At 38.3% G+C, this 14,680-nt stretch overlaps 1 protein-coding gene and 1 long non-coding RNA gene across 2 annotated transcripts in view; one reads left to right on the top strand and one right to left on the bottom strand.

The window, feature by feature from the left end:
- MYOZ2 (myozenin 2) overlaps positions 1 to 569 on the bottom strand; it is a 16,709-nt gene extending 16,140 nt beyond the window's left edge. The window contains exon 1 of the mRNA XM_066184869.1: positions 391 to 569. The gene's annotated coding sequence lies outside the window, so the exon portion shown is untranslated. The remainder of the gene's footprint in view (positions 1 to 390) is intronic.
- Positions 1 to 14,680, top strand: part of LOC136290455 (uncharacterized) — a 23,766-nt gene extending 9,086 nt beyond the window's left edge. Inside the window, exons 3-4 of the long non-coding RNA XR_010721129.1 lie at positions 14,275 to 14,338; positions 14,617 to 14,680. This is a non-coding gene — a long non-coding RNA (uncharacterized lncRNA). The remainder of the gene's footprint in view (positions 1 to 14,274; positions 14,339 to 14,616) is intronic.

The raw sequence follows: 14,680 nt of genomic DNA, 5'->3' as shown, positions 1-14,680 counted from the left end.
AGACAGATGTTAGGACATGTCTTGATGGATAGAAAATTCAAAGGAATGGACTTTAAGTTGGTTACATAAATTCTTCAGCAAAAATCAGTGTCAGTGTATAGGCCTTCTCACATCTACTCACTATACTACAGGATGTAAATTTCTAAATAATTTTAATTTACATCTTGGTTTATGTTTTCAGAAATGTTACATTTTGAAATTTCTTAATCTAATAAAGAATCTGAGGAATGAAACTAGTTCCTCTGGCATGTTTAAAGAAGGTGCATTTCTGACTAAGTAAAAATATAAACATCTTTCAAGTTGCAGAGTCAAGAGGTTACATAAATGTCTTGTATATGGCAGTTTGTAGGACAGACAATGTCAAAACATTTCAGGAAACAATACACTTACCCTACTGTTTTGTTGTGCAGATAAAAAGCGATGTCAACCCTTTAGCTGAGGCTTCAGAAGTTATGCATGGGGATGACCTGCCTGGTCCTGGATGGTTTGTACCCTTGTGCTGGGATCTGCATGGTACCTAGTACTGAGACAAACTGGGGGGCTGATCCTCTCCAAAGGGGTTGGCATCCAGCTGACATCAACCAGTTATATATAGAATCAAACACTCCAGCCACTCATATCTTCCTGGCAAAAGAAGAGAACAGAAAAGATTCAACTGCACCCACAACAAAGAGAGGTTATGTCCTCCCTTTCAGAGCTTATTGAAAATTTGATGGAATGTCCCCCTCGTACTTGTACAGGTCATCTCCTCATCTTCTTCTCACCTCTGAGGATTATAATCTGTGTGTTATAATCAGCAAGGAGACATTTAAAAATAAGGCATTAAGTGTATAGATAGGCAAGACTAAAGCGGATGAGAATGGCATGGGCTAATCCTTCAGTGAAAGATGAAACCATGCTTCTGGAGGGGCTGATGGCTAAAGTCAGTGGCAGATGGCTGAGATACAGAGGCTGCTCTGGAAAAGAAATGAGATTTTCTTCAGCATTATATGTTCTAGGGAGTAATTGCTCAACAAGCACGTGCCTCGCAAAATCAAAATCCCTTCGCTTTCTTTGAACGTTAGGGACAAAAAGCCTTCAGCAATTTGAAGCTCACTAATATCCAGCCTTCCAGAAAAGTGTTGTGTCAGTTTATCGAAGAAATGTGTGATTTGTAGTGCACAGATATTTCAAGACAGCAACCAACAGAATGAAACAGTGGCTGAAGGGAACATTTTCCCCCTTGTCCTCCTGTCTGAATGCAGCTAGATGAATTTTGGGGCAGTAAAAGCAAGGCGAAGTTCTTGTATTTCTGATTTGGATTTGAGTTTGTTCTAGGAAGTTCCTTTTTGTTATGGAAAATGATGGTCTTATTTGGCTTGGAGGATTGATCAGAAAAATTGCATGTATCCTGATATGGCAGGAGAAAGGAATTCTGACTGTAAACAGAATCTGGAGAGTAACAAAATAAACCAACACAATGTGCAGACCTTTTCCAGCAAGAAGCACTTTGAGACAGATAAAATGTATGTGCCTGATCCAATGTCCTGAAAGTCTGCCTGTCCAACTGAAAAATTGCATTATTTTTCCGTCAGGGTTTCTATTCCCTTTACATAGCTTTGCAAATCATATTTCTGAGATCCTGGCCATCTCTGCCCCAAAGAAATGTTCATTTTAATCCTCACCATCAGAATTGACCTACTGCTATTGCTGATCAGTGATTTTTTTTTCTAGCTTTTGTGCCTGGATCAGACACTTTTAACAGTACTAACAGGCATGATCACTGTCTTGGTTGAATCTTACCTATTCAACTAACAACTTCGAATAGTCTCAGTGTTTCACCACTAGCCTGTCAAATGGGATTGAAGGGAAGAATTTAAATGTTAAAATAGCCTGATGAATGGGGGAGGGGAGTTTGGAAATTAAATGCAGTTCAGTAAAGCCATCTCCAAAAGCAATAATAAAGTGGGCATTCATTGATTGACACCGACATAAATTTTTAGTCCAGGAGGAAGTATCAAGAGCCATCCCAAATGGGTTAGTCTCATGTTTAGTCTATTCAAATTCCCATTAACTAATTATTTGATAAAATAAAAAGTACATAAATTTTATTGTTTTGAAGTTGATCGTTAAAAGGTTTTGTAGAGTGACTATCCTAGATTTTAATTTACTACTTACTAGTATGAAGATCTTGCCATTAGCTGAAGTAGAAATAATCTTGTCATTGCCACTGAAATAAAAAATATGCATGTATCATGACTGCGAAACTAGAACTGTTTCTGTTCAATTCTGCTTTCTTTTATAATGCTCAAAGAGGTTCAGGGCACCATAAAATACACCAAGTCACTGAAACGTCATTCATATATATATATATATATATATATATGTGACTAGCAGAATGTCCATCATTATTAGTAAAAGCTAAGGAAGGTGAAAGAATACAGTACATGTAACATCATCACAAAAATTAAACCCTGCAGGTCAAGGAAAAGAACTAATTTATTAGTGGTAAATTAGGATGTTTAGTTAGCCCGGTAACAAGGGCAATATTTTCCTGTCTTCTGCATTTAGGGCATTTTTATTTAACCAAGAAAAACTTTTCCTTTGGGTCTGGTCTTTTTCAGTGCCTTGTGGGTTCTTTCCCACCACACTGCTTCCTCTGAATTGCATAATTGACCAGAAAGGACAACAAGGCTGGCAAGTGGAAAAGCCTGAACTGTTTCTCCCTCATTTTCTCTCCTTCTCCATCCTTTGCTTCTCCTCTCCTCTCTTCTCCACAGAGGCAATTTAAATGCTGAATAAAACCTCATTTCTTAACAGGTGCTTAAATTCAACCTGAAACTGTGACTGCCATGTCTGCCTAACTTCATGCCATGAACTTAAATAGATGAACTATTCAAGCTGTTAATGTATGTGTAGTGTATCATACACAATATGAGCAATATCTGTTTGTAAAAAGGGGGCTGTAATTACTAGATAATGGCAAAGTTGCTGTTCAATTAATGATGAAGCTGATTTTTCTGTATTCTGTGTCCATCTGTGCTTCAGACAGCAATTTACAGGTATAACTTAGTGTAAAATACCTGGCTGGAGCCAAATAATAAGTTAGGTAGCCATAAAGTGCCAACATTGCTTTTAAAAATTAATTTGATCCTTTTTTTGGAGATAAACTGCCAACCGTTGCTTTTTTTCAAATGAAACTGGCCCCCATAGATCTAAGTGTGCTTATAGTTTTGTTTTTACTTAAATTCTGAACCTAGGCCTCTAACATGTGTTGCAATGAGATCAAGTGCTATTGCTGTCATAAATTTTCATGAAATATGTCTTGCAGTCTGACTGAGGCAGTACAGGGTTCCCTATTTCCACTTCTATATTCAAATATGTTTGAGCAAAAAAAAACCCCACTACAGAGTTATCTAGAATATCCCTCTCTGCCTCTGAAAAGTGGGGGAGAAACCTTTTTTAAAAAATATGTCCTGTTTGAATTTTTGCTTAGGGAATTATTTTTCTTTTTTTTAGGTGAAAAATTATATATTTTCATTTCAGTTATATGCTTCATTGCTACTTTCTCTGTAGCTACATTGAGCAGACTGGCAAAAGATCATTGCATTTGAGATATTGATGTATTCAATAATGTATAATAAATAATTTGATAGGTTTTTAAAAATATTGTTACTGTTGTCTTTCTGTTTAGGATCCAGAGAATATAATTTTTTGTCTTAGATCCATAGGAAGACATTCTAAGATTTAGTATATGATTTAGTAATCTCATTATCCTCACGCTTTTTAAAACAAATGGGAAGGTTTATTTTGTAGGATTTACATCAGACCCAGTAACAATTCACATAAAAGCCCCCTTGTTTTACCTGCATTGTCTGTAACAGACGAGGACCTAAAGGAGGATGACAGATTAATATTGCCCTTGCTCACAGGCTGGCAGGCTGGTTTAATTATCTTAGTTGTTAAATAATACTTCTCGCTGAAATTCATGATTCGATAGGTACAACTTGTTGGAGACTCTGGTCTGTGTTTGATTGAAGGTAAATAATCAGTAAAAAAGAGTAGCATTTCTTCAGTGGCATTTTTTCCATGCTGTGGGATCTTTCTGCACTTAGTACTGACACATTGGAAATACATTTTCTGTGCGGAGGTGGGGATGGAGCTTCATTTTTGGGGGCACAGTATTGCCCCTACTCTCCCTGAGAGTGGGAAACTGCCTCAGCATCCAGGGGCTGGGGTGGAGGTTGTGGCTCTGGCTGTAATTTAGCCTACAAGGACAACAGATATGGGGTGACTCCTCAAGGTTTATTACTTACAGTTGTCTGACACTTTCATGCTTCATTTCCAGTTGAAATAGGCATTTTAAGAAAACATAAAGCTGACAGCCTGATTTAATCCCCAGGGCTAAGGCCATAAGCACCAGCCTGTGCTGTCAAAGACTTAATCAGAGCCAGCAGCTGGCCAGGGTGCTTTATTTCAGTACGTGCATGTTCTGATGGTCACTGGTTGGAAACTCCTTCATTTCTGTGGGTGGTCCACTGCACTGTGAGCCTGACATCCTCTTTGGGCTTGTTTGTTTTTTCCTTCCATCAAAAGGGTACAAGTCTTCTCCCTGCTTGCATCAACACTGCAGTCTGACATTATAGCACCAGCATGGAGAGTGCCTGAGTAAGGGGCTCTTAAAGAGAAGGTCCTTTCTTTTTAAATATTGCAGGGCATGCACATCTTTCTGGCAGGTTGATGTTTGTTTGGAGATAAACCCTTTTCATACTGCATTCAGTTCCAAATTCTTTCTCCATACCTAGAGAATCTATTTAGATGCCTTCACCATAGGATTTGGATACCTGAGAATTTTATTTTGCTATTTTTGATGCGGAGCTGTGATTTTAAAAGGAAGCGTTCCAAATGAAATAGGAGTTCAAAGAAAAGACTGACTATTCTGCCAAGTTGTTGAACTTCTGTTTGCTGGGAAGTGCCAAACATCAAATTGGCAGAGTATTTGGGGAGTTTCATTTTTGAAGGTGAAGGGGTAAATTTTAGTCCAAAACACATTTCATAATGGTTAAAGTATGTAGCATGTTTTTAAAGTATTTGAAAATGCAGATCCAAGGCAAACTTCACTGTATATCTGATTTTTATGATACTATCAGATCAGTGGATTAGTTTCATATTTATTTTCCTAACTCTATATTGACAAATCCAGCCATTCAGAATGAAGAGCCATCTTCTGGACAATTGTTTATAAAGAGTGTGTGGTTTTAACTGTATTGTGGGGAAAGTACATAATAACTTTTGTCAGACATGTGCTTCAGATATCTTCCAATTTTCTGAAAACAAGCTATTGGAAGACTCAGGTTCTTATAAATGCAGGAGATGGAAATTTTAAAAAAATTATAAACCTTTAAAACTTGAGATTAAAATCTGACATCTTAACAGCATTGCTGTTCCTGACTCAGAAAAAAAAAATACTTGCTGCCTTCATATGTATTGAATTTTTTACTCTCTGTTAAGGCAGCTACAAGCTTGGCTTGTGATGCTGGCAGTACTTATGATGCAAGTATCTTGTTGATCTAACTTCTATAAACTAGATGGTTTGAAACTAACTCAGAGAAGACAAGAGGCTTTTGTTATGAGCTGGGTGAGTTCTTTCATATGTGGTTTGTAGTTTATATGTTTATTTTTAGGTCAGGACAGTGTGAACTCTTCAAAATAAACAAAGAAGAGAGCAAAATGCCACCACTTAAAATCAACTTTAAAATGGTAAACATGGAGCTGAGAATAGTGGGGGTGAGGGGAAATAATTTTAAATTTAAAGAAAAATAAGCTCCTGATCCTACCAGTAAACACCAGTTCCATTTTATGTGTGTTTGGTCTCCTGATCACTGGGGATTGCAGCTCCAAACCAAGACTGGACTAATTGAAACATGAGTTCAAGAATACTTCAACAGAAAGACGGTATGAAAGAGAAAATAAAAGTCTGTAGAGCTAGAAACAAATTTGAACAGAAAGAAGAGTATTTGGACTATTATTTTACATCCAAACATGAATACTATCAAGCCCTGTGTTTAAATATAGTTTATATAGCTTTTTAAGTATGGTTTATATAGCTATTATGCTGAAATAATTTTAAATTAAGCATAAGTTTGCTAAGCTGAGAACACCATGTGAGTGTAAAGGTGCAGAGATTGAGATGGAGTTCTGGCTAAGTAGGAAGACTGCCGTGCACATGTAGGAACTGTGCTGGCAGGAAATAGTCAATAAAATAGCCCAAGAAGGAATCAGCTGGCCAAGCATTTTCGTAGGAAAAAACTGGCAGGAAAATACCCTTATAATAAGAAAGAAAAAAGGAAAACAAAACAAAACAAAATAAAAGAACCCAAAAAAGAGTACAAATAAGGTATAAGAGCTTACTTTGGTGTTTCCCATTTTTTCCCACACTTGAGAAAGAGAACAGTTATCAACATTTAGTTCAAAAACAGGCGTTCTGGCTGCCAGCCAAAGGTAGCCCTGCTGCGAAAACATTTCTGTGGCTGATACAATACCTAATGGTAACCGCTGCCTTCAGCAAGGAGCACTCGGCAGCAGGGTAACACAGTACTTGTTTTATTGCTGGCCTGTTTCAGTTATTTTAAACATTTTTTCCTGAAGCAGATCTATTAAAGAAGCATTTTCCAATATTATTTCTGTTTCTTCGTCCATTGTTTCATCCTCTGTACCGCTCATCATCTTGCCTGGGACTTCTGCATAGAACTTCCGTGGACTTCTGGTTTGACAATTGATGTCAAGATTCCTTTAGAATCTCAGGTTTCATTTATTGCTTGCTCTAATTCTTTCACCCAGCTGATAAACTTACTGGGCTGTGAACTTATTCACGTGTATTTTTTGTTCTCCAGAAAGGACAACCTGCCTTCTTGTATAATAACAAACCTTATATAGAGAGTAATTGTATCCAGAGATCATCATCCTGTGAAGTAGATTTTTTTCTTTTGGTTTATTCGTGTTCCAGGCAGATTCTTCTTGTCTAAATGAAGAATAGAATCTAACATAGCTTCTAATTACTTATTTTGCAAGGCCCTAGACTGTATCAGCAGCCACTTCATTATAACCAATTGGTGAAAAACATTTTTCTGTTTTCTGTTGAGGAAAGTAGCTCCCACAGCCTGGAAGCCTCTGTCCATGCTTCCATGATGAAGAAAGGATGAAGAGACACCTGTCTTTGAAGAGTGGCAGCCTGCAGTAGAAGGGACATGGGTAATTTTGCATTCTTTCCTTAGGTCACTGTGGAGGCCATAATAGAAATTTGAAGGCTGGCCCCAGTGCCCCACAGACCACAGCTAAAAGTCCTGTTTCTTGATGCAGACATGTGCACGAGTGTCTAATCCTGTTTCACAATATAACTAAAGAAATGATGTGATACTTCTGTGCTGCCCTGAGGAAAAGTTTTGTGAACATGCCTTCTAATCCCTTGAACAGAAGTGAGTCTGTCCTGGAAACTTCAGCAGTGTTCCAAGAGAAGTGTCATCCTAGGTAACAGTGGTTTCTTTCCAAGACACTTGTTCCTCTGGGTACAGTTGCTATTTGTAAGTGATTCAGACTAATGTCTCATAGTCTGCAGGAACCTTCAGTCCTGGCATAGGGCAGCTGTGTTAACCTTGCTTTATCCTCGGGGCTTTGGGGCAAGGCAGCTCTTGTACTCATTGGTGCCACTGAGTTTTAGGCCTACGTGTCGCAGGGATGATACTGTTCTTTTTGAGATGGGAATATGTCATGCAGTGGATACTCTGGTGTTCGGTATAGCAGTTTTTGATGCACATTTCACCATAAATTAGAATAAATTAGGGGTAATGGATTTATGATTTAAAGCAGCTGAAGTTTCCCTCAGTGGCAAAGCTCGTGTTCACTTCAGAGATGCAAATCATGTCTCCTTTCAGAGACACGAAGCGTATTTCAGGAAGTACACATTACATAACTTGTCCCACATTTCTTTCTCTTTTTAGTATCCCAGTGTTATGAAAAATTATGTTCCTATTAATCATTATAGCTGCTCATATTTTTCTGTGAAAATAAATCACCATCCTCTGCCCTTCCTGCACAGGAACATATTTAAATCAAAACAAGGATATGTCCATGACTGGTACAGGGAAGGGAGTGTCGGCTAATGTGGCTTTGCTGCTGCAGAAGGATGAAAGCAGGATTTGTCTCTGCACTCAGTGGATTGCAATGCTGTGTGGTAGTGTCACTTGCCAAATAAGATTTCCCCTTTAGCACATGCAGAGCTTGCTCGAACGTCAGTGGAAACTGCGTGCACTCAGTGCAGGGGGACCTGCAGCTGGGTCCCGAGGGTAACATTGAACCTGCTGCCTATTTTATTCTTCCTACATCTGAAAACATTTGGGCTGGAAAAGCTAGAAAGCACCTATACTACTGGGAGAAACCGGCAGGCCTCTAAATTTCTGATTTAGATTGTCAACAGCTTTATTGAGACTGTTTTTAGAAAGCATTTAAATCTAGGTGTCCAGAATTGCATATGCAGCACCATATTCAGGCTGCAGAGCAGGAGGCTGATTTTAAGACATGATAGGCATTTAGGCATTTGCTGTTTTCAGATCTCAGGGCTTCTGCAAAGTAATTTTTATTTCCATGCTTTGAACATGAATTAGGGACTTACCTTATCTAACTGTGTAAATATAGAGGCTAGGCTATTTTTAGACTTCACGCTGTGATACTGGGCAAAAGGACTTTGAAGCAGAGATTGCTGGTTACCAAACCACAAATTCAGACCAACATTTTTCAGTAAATAACTTTATTCAGGATATGTGAAGACTTACAGAGTAAGTCAAAGGTTGGTTTTAGATGATGCTCAGGGAACAGATCTTCTGTTGGGAGGTCAGTTTTCTCCAGTGAAGAGATCTGAGGAAAATACACCCTTAGGATGGACTGAGTCTTCTTTTGAAGTATGTGTAAGCTGTTAATTCTGCATTAGTTGTATGAGGAAAATTAGTTCCTTATTTGGCCTCTGAAGAGAGAGAAATTTACTTTTGTCTTTTGGAAGAGCACATGCTGTATTTTGGGAAAAACAAAATACAATAAAAAAAAGACAGTAATTTTAGTCCAAAATTAATCAGTTCCATTCAGACAATTGAGTACTTAAAAATCAGCTTTTCTGCTGACCTATTCAATTTTGGCTGAGAAATTAAATCCCTTACATAGTGAAGGTAGCAGAGTCATCCAAATAAACTCTGGTCATCTTCAGCTGACAATCATGTGACCAAAGGAAGGGATGTTCCCCTTGCAACCATGCAATATTTGCTGACCTTATAGGCATTGAGTGTCATTCAACAACGAGGCTTGTGAGGCAGGGACACCTGGATGTGTTTTAGAAGCTTTCAGATATTATTTGTTTAATAAAGTTGCAGAATGTTGGCTTTTTTTTTTTAATTTTATTTTTTTTTTTATTTTTATTAGCAAGGGGATAGTTCTAAAGCTGTAAGTCTGCCTCTGGAATTTGTGAAGGTTCTTCTCTAGGTAGTTTTCACAGGCAGACTCAGTATTAGCAGAGAAGATGTAGGGTGTATTGCTGTTGTGGTTTTTTCCCAATAATCAGAAATAAGATGTAGACCTCACTTCTAAGATTATAGTCTGGCTGAACTTGTTTTCTGTTTGGTGTTTTCATTATTGAAGAAGGTTTGGAGTTTCTCTCTTGTCACTGAGGAAAAAGATAGGTCTTTGCCCACCACCAAAGTGGTCTCCTTGTGGAAAAAATCCAACTTGGAAAAAGTGTAACACCATTGTCACCATTGAAACAACATGAACTATCAATTTGATTTGGGGGCATATTTTTCCCTTTCTCACATGTAGGGAACTAATTTCTGCACACAGCAGTGCAAATTGTCAGCAACTATCTTAAGTGAATTTTCCCTAAATGGTATGGATGATGTTGCTGTTCTGCTTTGTGGCATTTCCAGAGTTTGGGCATTTTCTGGTGATCCCATTAACTTTGAAGTTAAATAGAACACTTCATAGCTGAAATGCATAAAGCCTGTAGTACAGCAGATGTTCTTTTTCTAAGTTAACACAAAAGTGGTAAATTAGAGGTACCATTTCTTTGTTGCTGTGTCATCAAGATGTGTCATGACCTTGCCTTTCAAAAATCTGAACACTGCTTCCAAACCCATTTAAAAGGCTCTGCTATTCAGTGGAACTGAATACGGTATCATTAAATTAAACAAGTATAAATTTTAAAAGTGTCACGTGTCACAGTTGCATTATACTCCCAAATACACCTGTCAATTTGACCCTTTTAAGTGCAAAATATTGTAGTAGGTTTCATTGTGTGGAGCACATCTACTGTACTACTATGCACATGTTTTAGGGATAATATCTGTGATTAATTCTTGGCATTTTCCCCTTTTTTATTACTTTAGCTAATATTGGACTTATGCAGAGAAGATCAGTGAGCAGGTTGCTACAGAAAGGGCATATTTTACAGGGTATTTAGAATATACAATCAATATACAATAGGTTGGATATTATACCAAGTGTGAGCAGTGGTGTTGGATGTAATACTGGCTGGGTTACACCATCATCAGGCTGCCCTTTTTATTTTTTTTTAATAAAACGTAATTTGCTCCATCTAAATAATTGTGAACTCACAGAACTCCTAAATAATATGAAGAAACGAAGGCCAAACTTTGATCCATACTTCCATCTTTGCAAGAAGAATTATTTTAAAATTGGAGAAGGAGTATTTCACTCCTGAAATGTGCTGTATTTTCTCTTAATGCTGTTGCTCCTGTTTCTTTCTTCACAGATTCACTGTATTTACAGGCATTCCATGACTAATGGTCTTGCTAGATGATTAGCAGAAAACAAAACTTCCTACCATCTCATATTTTCCACTTTACAAGAGTCCAGCCATGCCATAGATATTTTCCATTCTTACTCTTGATATTCTACAGATGTGGAATTAAAACTCCTGGCACTGTATGGGAATGCATTGTGGGATTGTACATGTGTGTTTTACTCTCCTGAGTAATTTCTCCATTACTTGAGCTGCCCTAAATATAGGCATTGTGCCCAGTGGAGTAGCACTTTCTGTACCAACACTTTTATATGCCTTAATTCAGATAAAGCTTATCTGTCAAATCAAACAGAAGCTGCCAGCATTTGCAGCTTAATTGCTTTTCCGAATTCCTCTTTTGCTTAGAACAGTGAGCAGAACTAAAAGAAACAAGAAACTATTGTTGGCAAAGGTCTGGAATTGTCTTTATACTTCCATCCCCCTCAAAAAACACACTGCAAGAGTAAAAGTCATTGGTGCAGGACTTAAGGCTTTTTGAAGAGTAAAACTTCCAGAAATGTGGACTCCCTTTCATCCAAACTCTGACAGAAGTTATTCTTCGGTGTTACTGCTCTAGGACAAAAGATATCTATAATATATTATGTGCACACTTAAATACAAAGGCTGAAGTTTTTTTCCTAGGGAAATATTCATCTTTATGCTGTGACATTTCATTTAGAACAAATAGCCATGCTCTGGAGCAATAGGAAAGCAGAGACATGGATGGGTGATTAGGGATGACAGATCCAATGTTTTTGCTTTTCCCCCTGAATTGTATTTACTCTTACAACTTAAATTAAACAGCTCTTTAGTACTGTCATTCAAGTGGAGGTTAACTTGGGCCTGCGTGGCAAGGAAGCTGGAAACACCAAAGCCTGCGTGACTTTTGAGTGTGCACATAATGCATTTTAATTGTGCCAACTTCCTTCCCTTTCCCCCAGAGACTGTGCCTCAGTATCTTGCATGGAAATGGCTGGAGCTGGTGGACACGTAATCACATGGACTGACTATACATTTGTTCATTATCTTGAGGCTATTCCTTGCCACTGTGCATTCAAGGAAGCTTCTTTGGCAGTGCTTGTACTGCTTTCTGTTTATGTACTTGCTGTCTCTCTTTTCTGGGAGGTTTCTGTTTCCAGGAATTAGTATTGCTAATCCATTCGCGCAGATTTTTTTTTCTTTAAGCTTTTTGTTCATCACAGTACTTTGTCAGCACACTGATTTTATCTACATTTATTGTTATGCCACCTGCTAAAAAGGAGAAGTTAATTGTTAACTCCACTTTGTTGAGAAAGAAGTGGCAAGTTAATCAAGTTTTGCTCACTCGTTTTTAAATTAATCATGTTTCTTATTAAAGCAGTTTTCAAGGAGGCACGAGATAAACTCTTGCACTATCTTTCATAATTTTTCATGTGTGTCACCTTTTCCCCAGGTTAATGGAAGTGGCTCCTGATATAAACATGCCTTCCTTTGGTGCCTTTGAGTATGACTGTGCCGTTCTTTTCCCTTTAGTGGCAGGGTTGATCCCCTTGGTAGCAGCTGAGTGTATGTTTTACATTACTGTTCGGACAGATACAGAAACAATATGTGCTCCTTAGTAACAGACGTCAGACTGAAGACATTGCCAACAATGATTTGGCAATGGCTCATGGGGAGGCTCATGATTTAACAGGAACTTAACATTTGGTTCCTTTGGATGGGTTTTGTTTGCTTTGTTACTGGCTTTAGGTGAGACTAGCATGGTGACACGGGAGAAAACAGGGGCTTCTGTTATGGTAAGCAAATGTGGACTCTCCTTTAATTCTGATATTTTAAACTAATCCTTCTCCTGCCCTTTGAGGTTAATCTCTGTTCACTCAGCTGTGGTTACTATGAGTAAACAACTCCAAAGCCTTACATTCTCTCTCATGGGATTTGGTGAATTTTGTCCGGCCGTCTGGGCCATAACATGATGTGTCTCTTGAATTACTAGCTTGTCTTTTCAAAGGACCTGGAGCTTCCTTCCTCTTCCTTTTCTGAGCTGTAAAAATGTAATTGTGCTGGTTGTGAAGTATGCATGGCTGCTATAAATAGCCAGTGGATTATAGGTGAAGGTAAGAGCCAGGAATGTCCCCATCCAAGTGCAGCATTGCCATTGTCCCAACAGCCCTGGGCAGTGCACGTGTTCTTTCCATTCCCTGTTCTCTTCCATTGGTAAAACAAGATAATGACATCTGTCCACCCCGTGCTGCTGAGGTCAGGAATAATCAGCCACTGTCTATGTGGGACTCATTAAACAGTGCTTTATGAATGCCTCCTATACCATCTGATTTAGCTCAGACTTTAAAGTTTTATAGCATTTGAGTTCCAGTGGATGTGCTGATAATGACACTGCTTGGTGTCTGGTGTCCCTACAGATCTCTAACTGTGCCACAGATTCTCTGCTGAAACAGAGGCTTTGTCAAGGGGAGCAAATAGTATGGATTGTATGGATTGTGTACCATTGCCCTCTGTTGGACAGCACTAGGCTTAGTCAAAGTGCTTGTCTTCTTTTGAGTTTGCAAAACTTCAGAGTAATAAACCTGGTAATACTGTATAAATAAGCTTGAAGTGTTTAGTGAAAAACTGACCATCCTTGTTCCAGAGATTGCAGCAGTCCCTAAAATGTAGAGGAAAATAGAAGTTTGGAAACCAATCATGTCCTACAGTCTGATACAATAGAATCTTTCTGCTTTACTGGTAAAACATGGTTTTATTTTTACCCTCTTGCTCTCTGCCTGTCTGATATCTTCTGTGGCCTGTGAGCTTTCTCTGTATATGTAGGTGAGTGTTCTATATAATGTATTTCCTGTATTTAGTTCAGCTATGGTTTTTAAGGAGGTTTATATGCTTTGTCAAAAAGTGTCATGCATTTCATACACACTGTAGTGTCTGAAAGGGAGATTATGAATTATGGCAAGAATTTAAAACAGGAAAGTAAAAATATGAAAGATACAAACAATGAAATTACTATCTGAGGGGAAAAAATTACGGTGTTTCTTGGAAGTGCCCATAATCCTCATTGTAGTTGTGAACTTAGTCCTAACTACTTTTGTGTTCTCTGCCCTCCAGTACACAGTTTATGGCAGAGCATTCAGAGCAGTAGAAATTATTATAAAGGTCACAAGGAAAAATAAAGCTACTGTCTGAATGTTATCTGTTCGGACTGCTGCTCTCCAAACCTGTATTCATACTGCTGTTCATTTGAGGTTACATGCAGAGGAGTCATATCTAACTCCAGTAATAAACATCCAAAACACAGTGATCTGTATCTAATACTGCAGGCTAAACAGCAGCTTATTAAAATGTAGGAAGACATGAGTGGTGATGTGTTCCTTTGAGAAACCTCTAAGTTGATTTTGAAAAAAACATCTGCTTAAACTTCCAGAACTTTATGGCTCCCAAAATAACAATAATCATGTCATCACTGTCCTTAGGTGATTTTTCTGGTGTGCTGATGGTCAAGTACAGAATTATCCAAACAGACCTCTGCAAGCCTAGGTGAGTCTGGAGTGGTGTAAGGCTGTGCCTGGAGTTCTGGGATCAAGTCCACCTATTTTAGGCATTTATTTGGGGATGGAGTTAACACCTTTTTAAGAATACCCCTCCACACTGATTATATAGGAGGCCAAGACAGCAACTTGAGCCTCAGCAGAGTTCCAGCTGAGATAACTCTCCATAATTCTGCACACCAGTGAGCAAGTTCCTAACAGAAGATACAATTACAAAATCTGATCAATGCCTTATTGTTTTGTCAATCACATTTTTGAATTCTACAGGCTACAAAAATCTACAGGACTGCTGACACCAGTTCAATGCTTGTAAATTTGCTGTGTTTTGTGG

This window comes from Chamaea fasciata, unplaced genomic scaffold, assembly GCF_029207755.1.
Source record: "Chamaea fasciata isolate MVZ Bird 193981 ecotype frontalis unplaced genomic scaffold, bChaFas1.0.hap1 SCAF_6, whole genome shotgun sequence".
NCBI classification, from domain to species: Eukaryota; Metazoa; Chordata; class Aves; order Passeriformes; family Sylviidae; genus Chamaea; species Chamaea fasciata.
The sequence above is the reverse complement of the archived record's forward strand: the minus strand, read 5'-3'. Positions and strand labels throughout refer to the sequence as shown.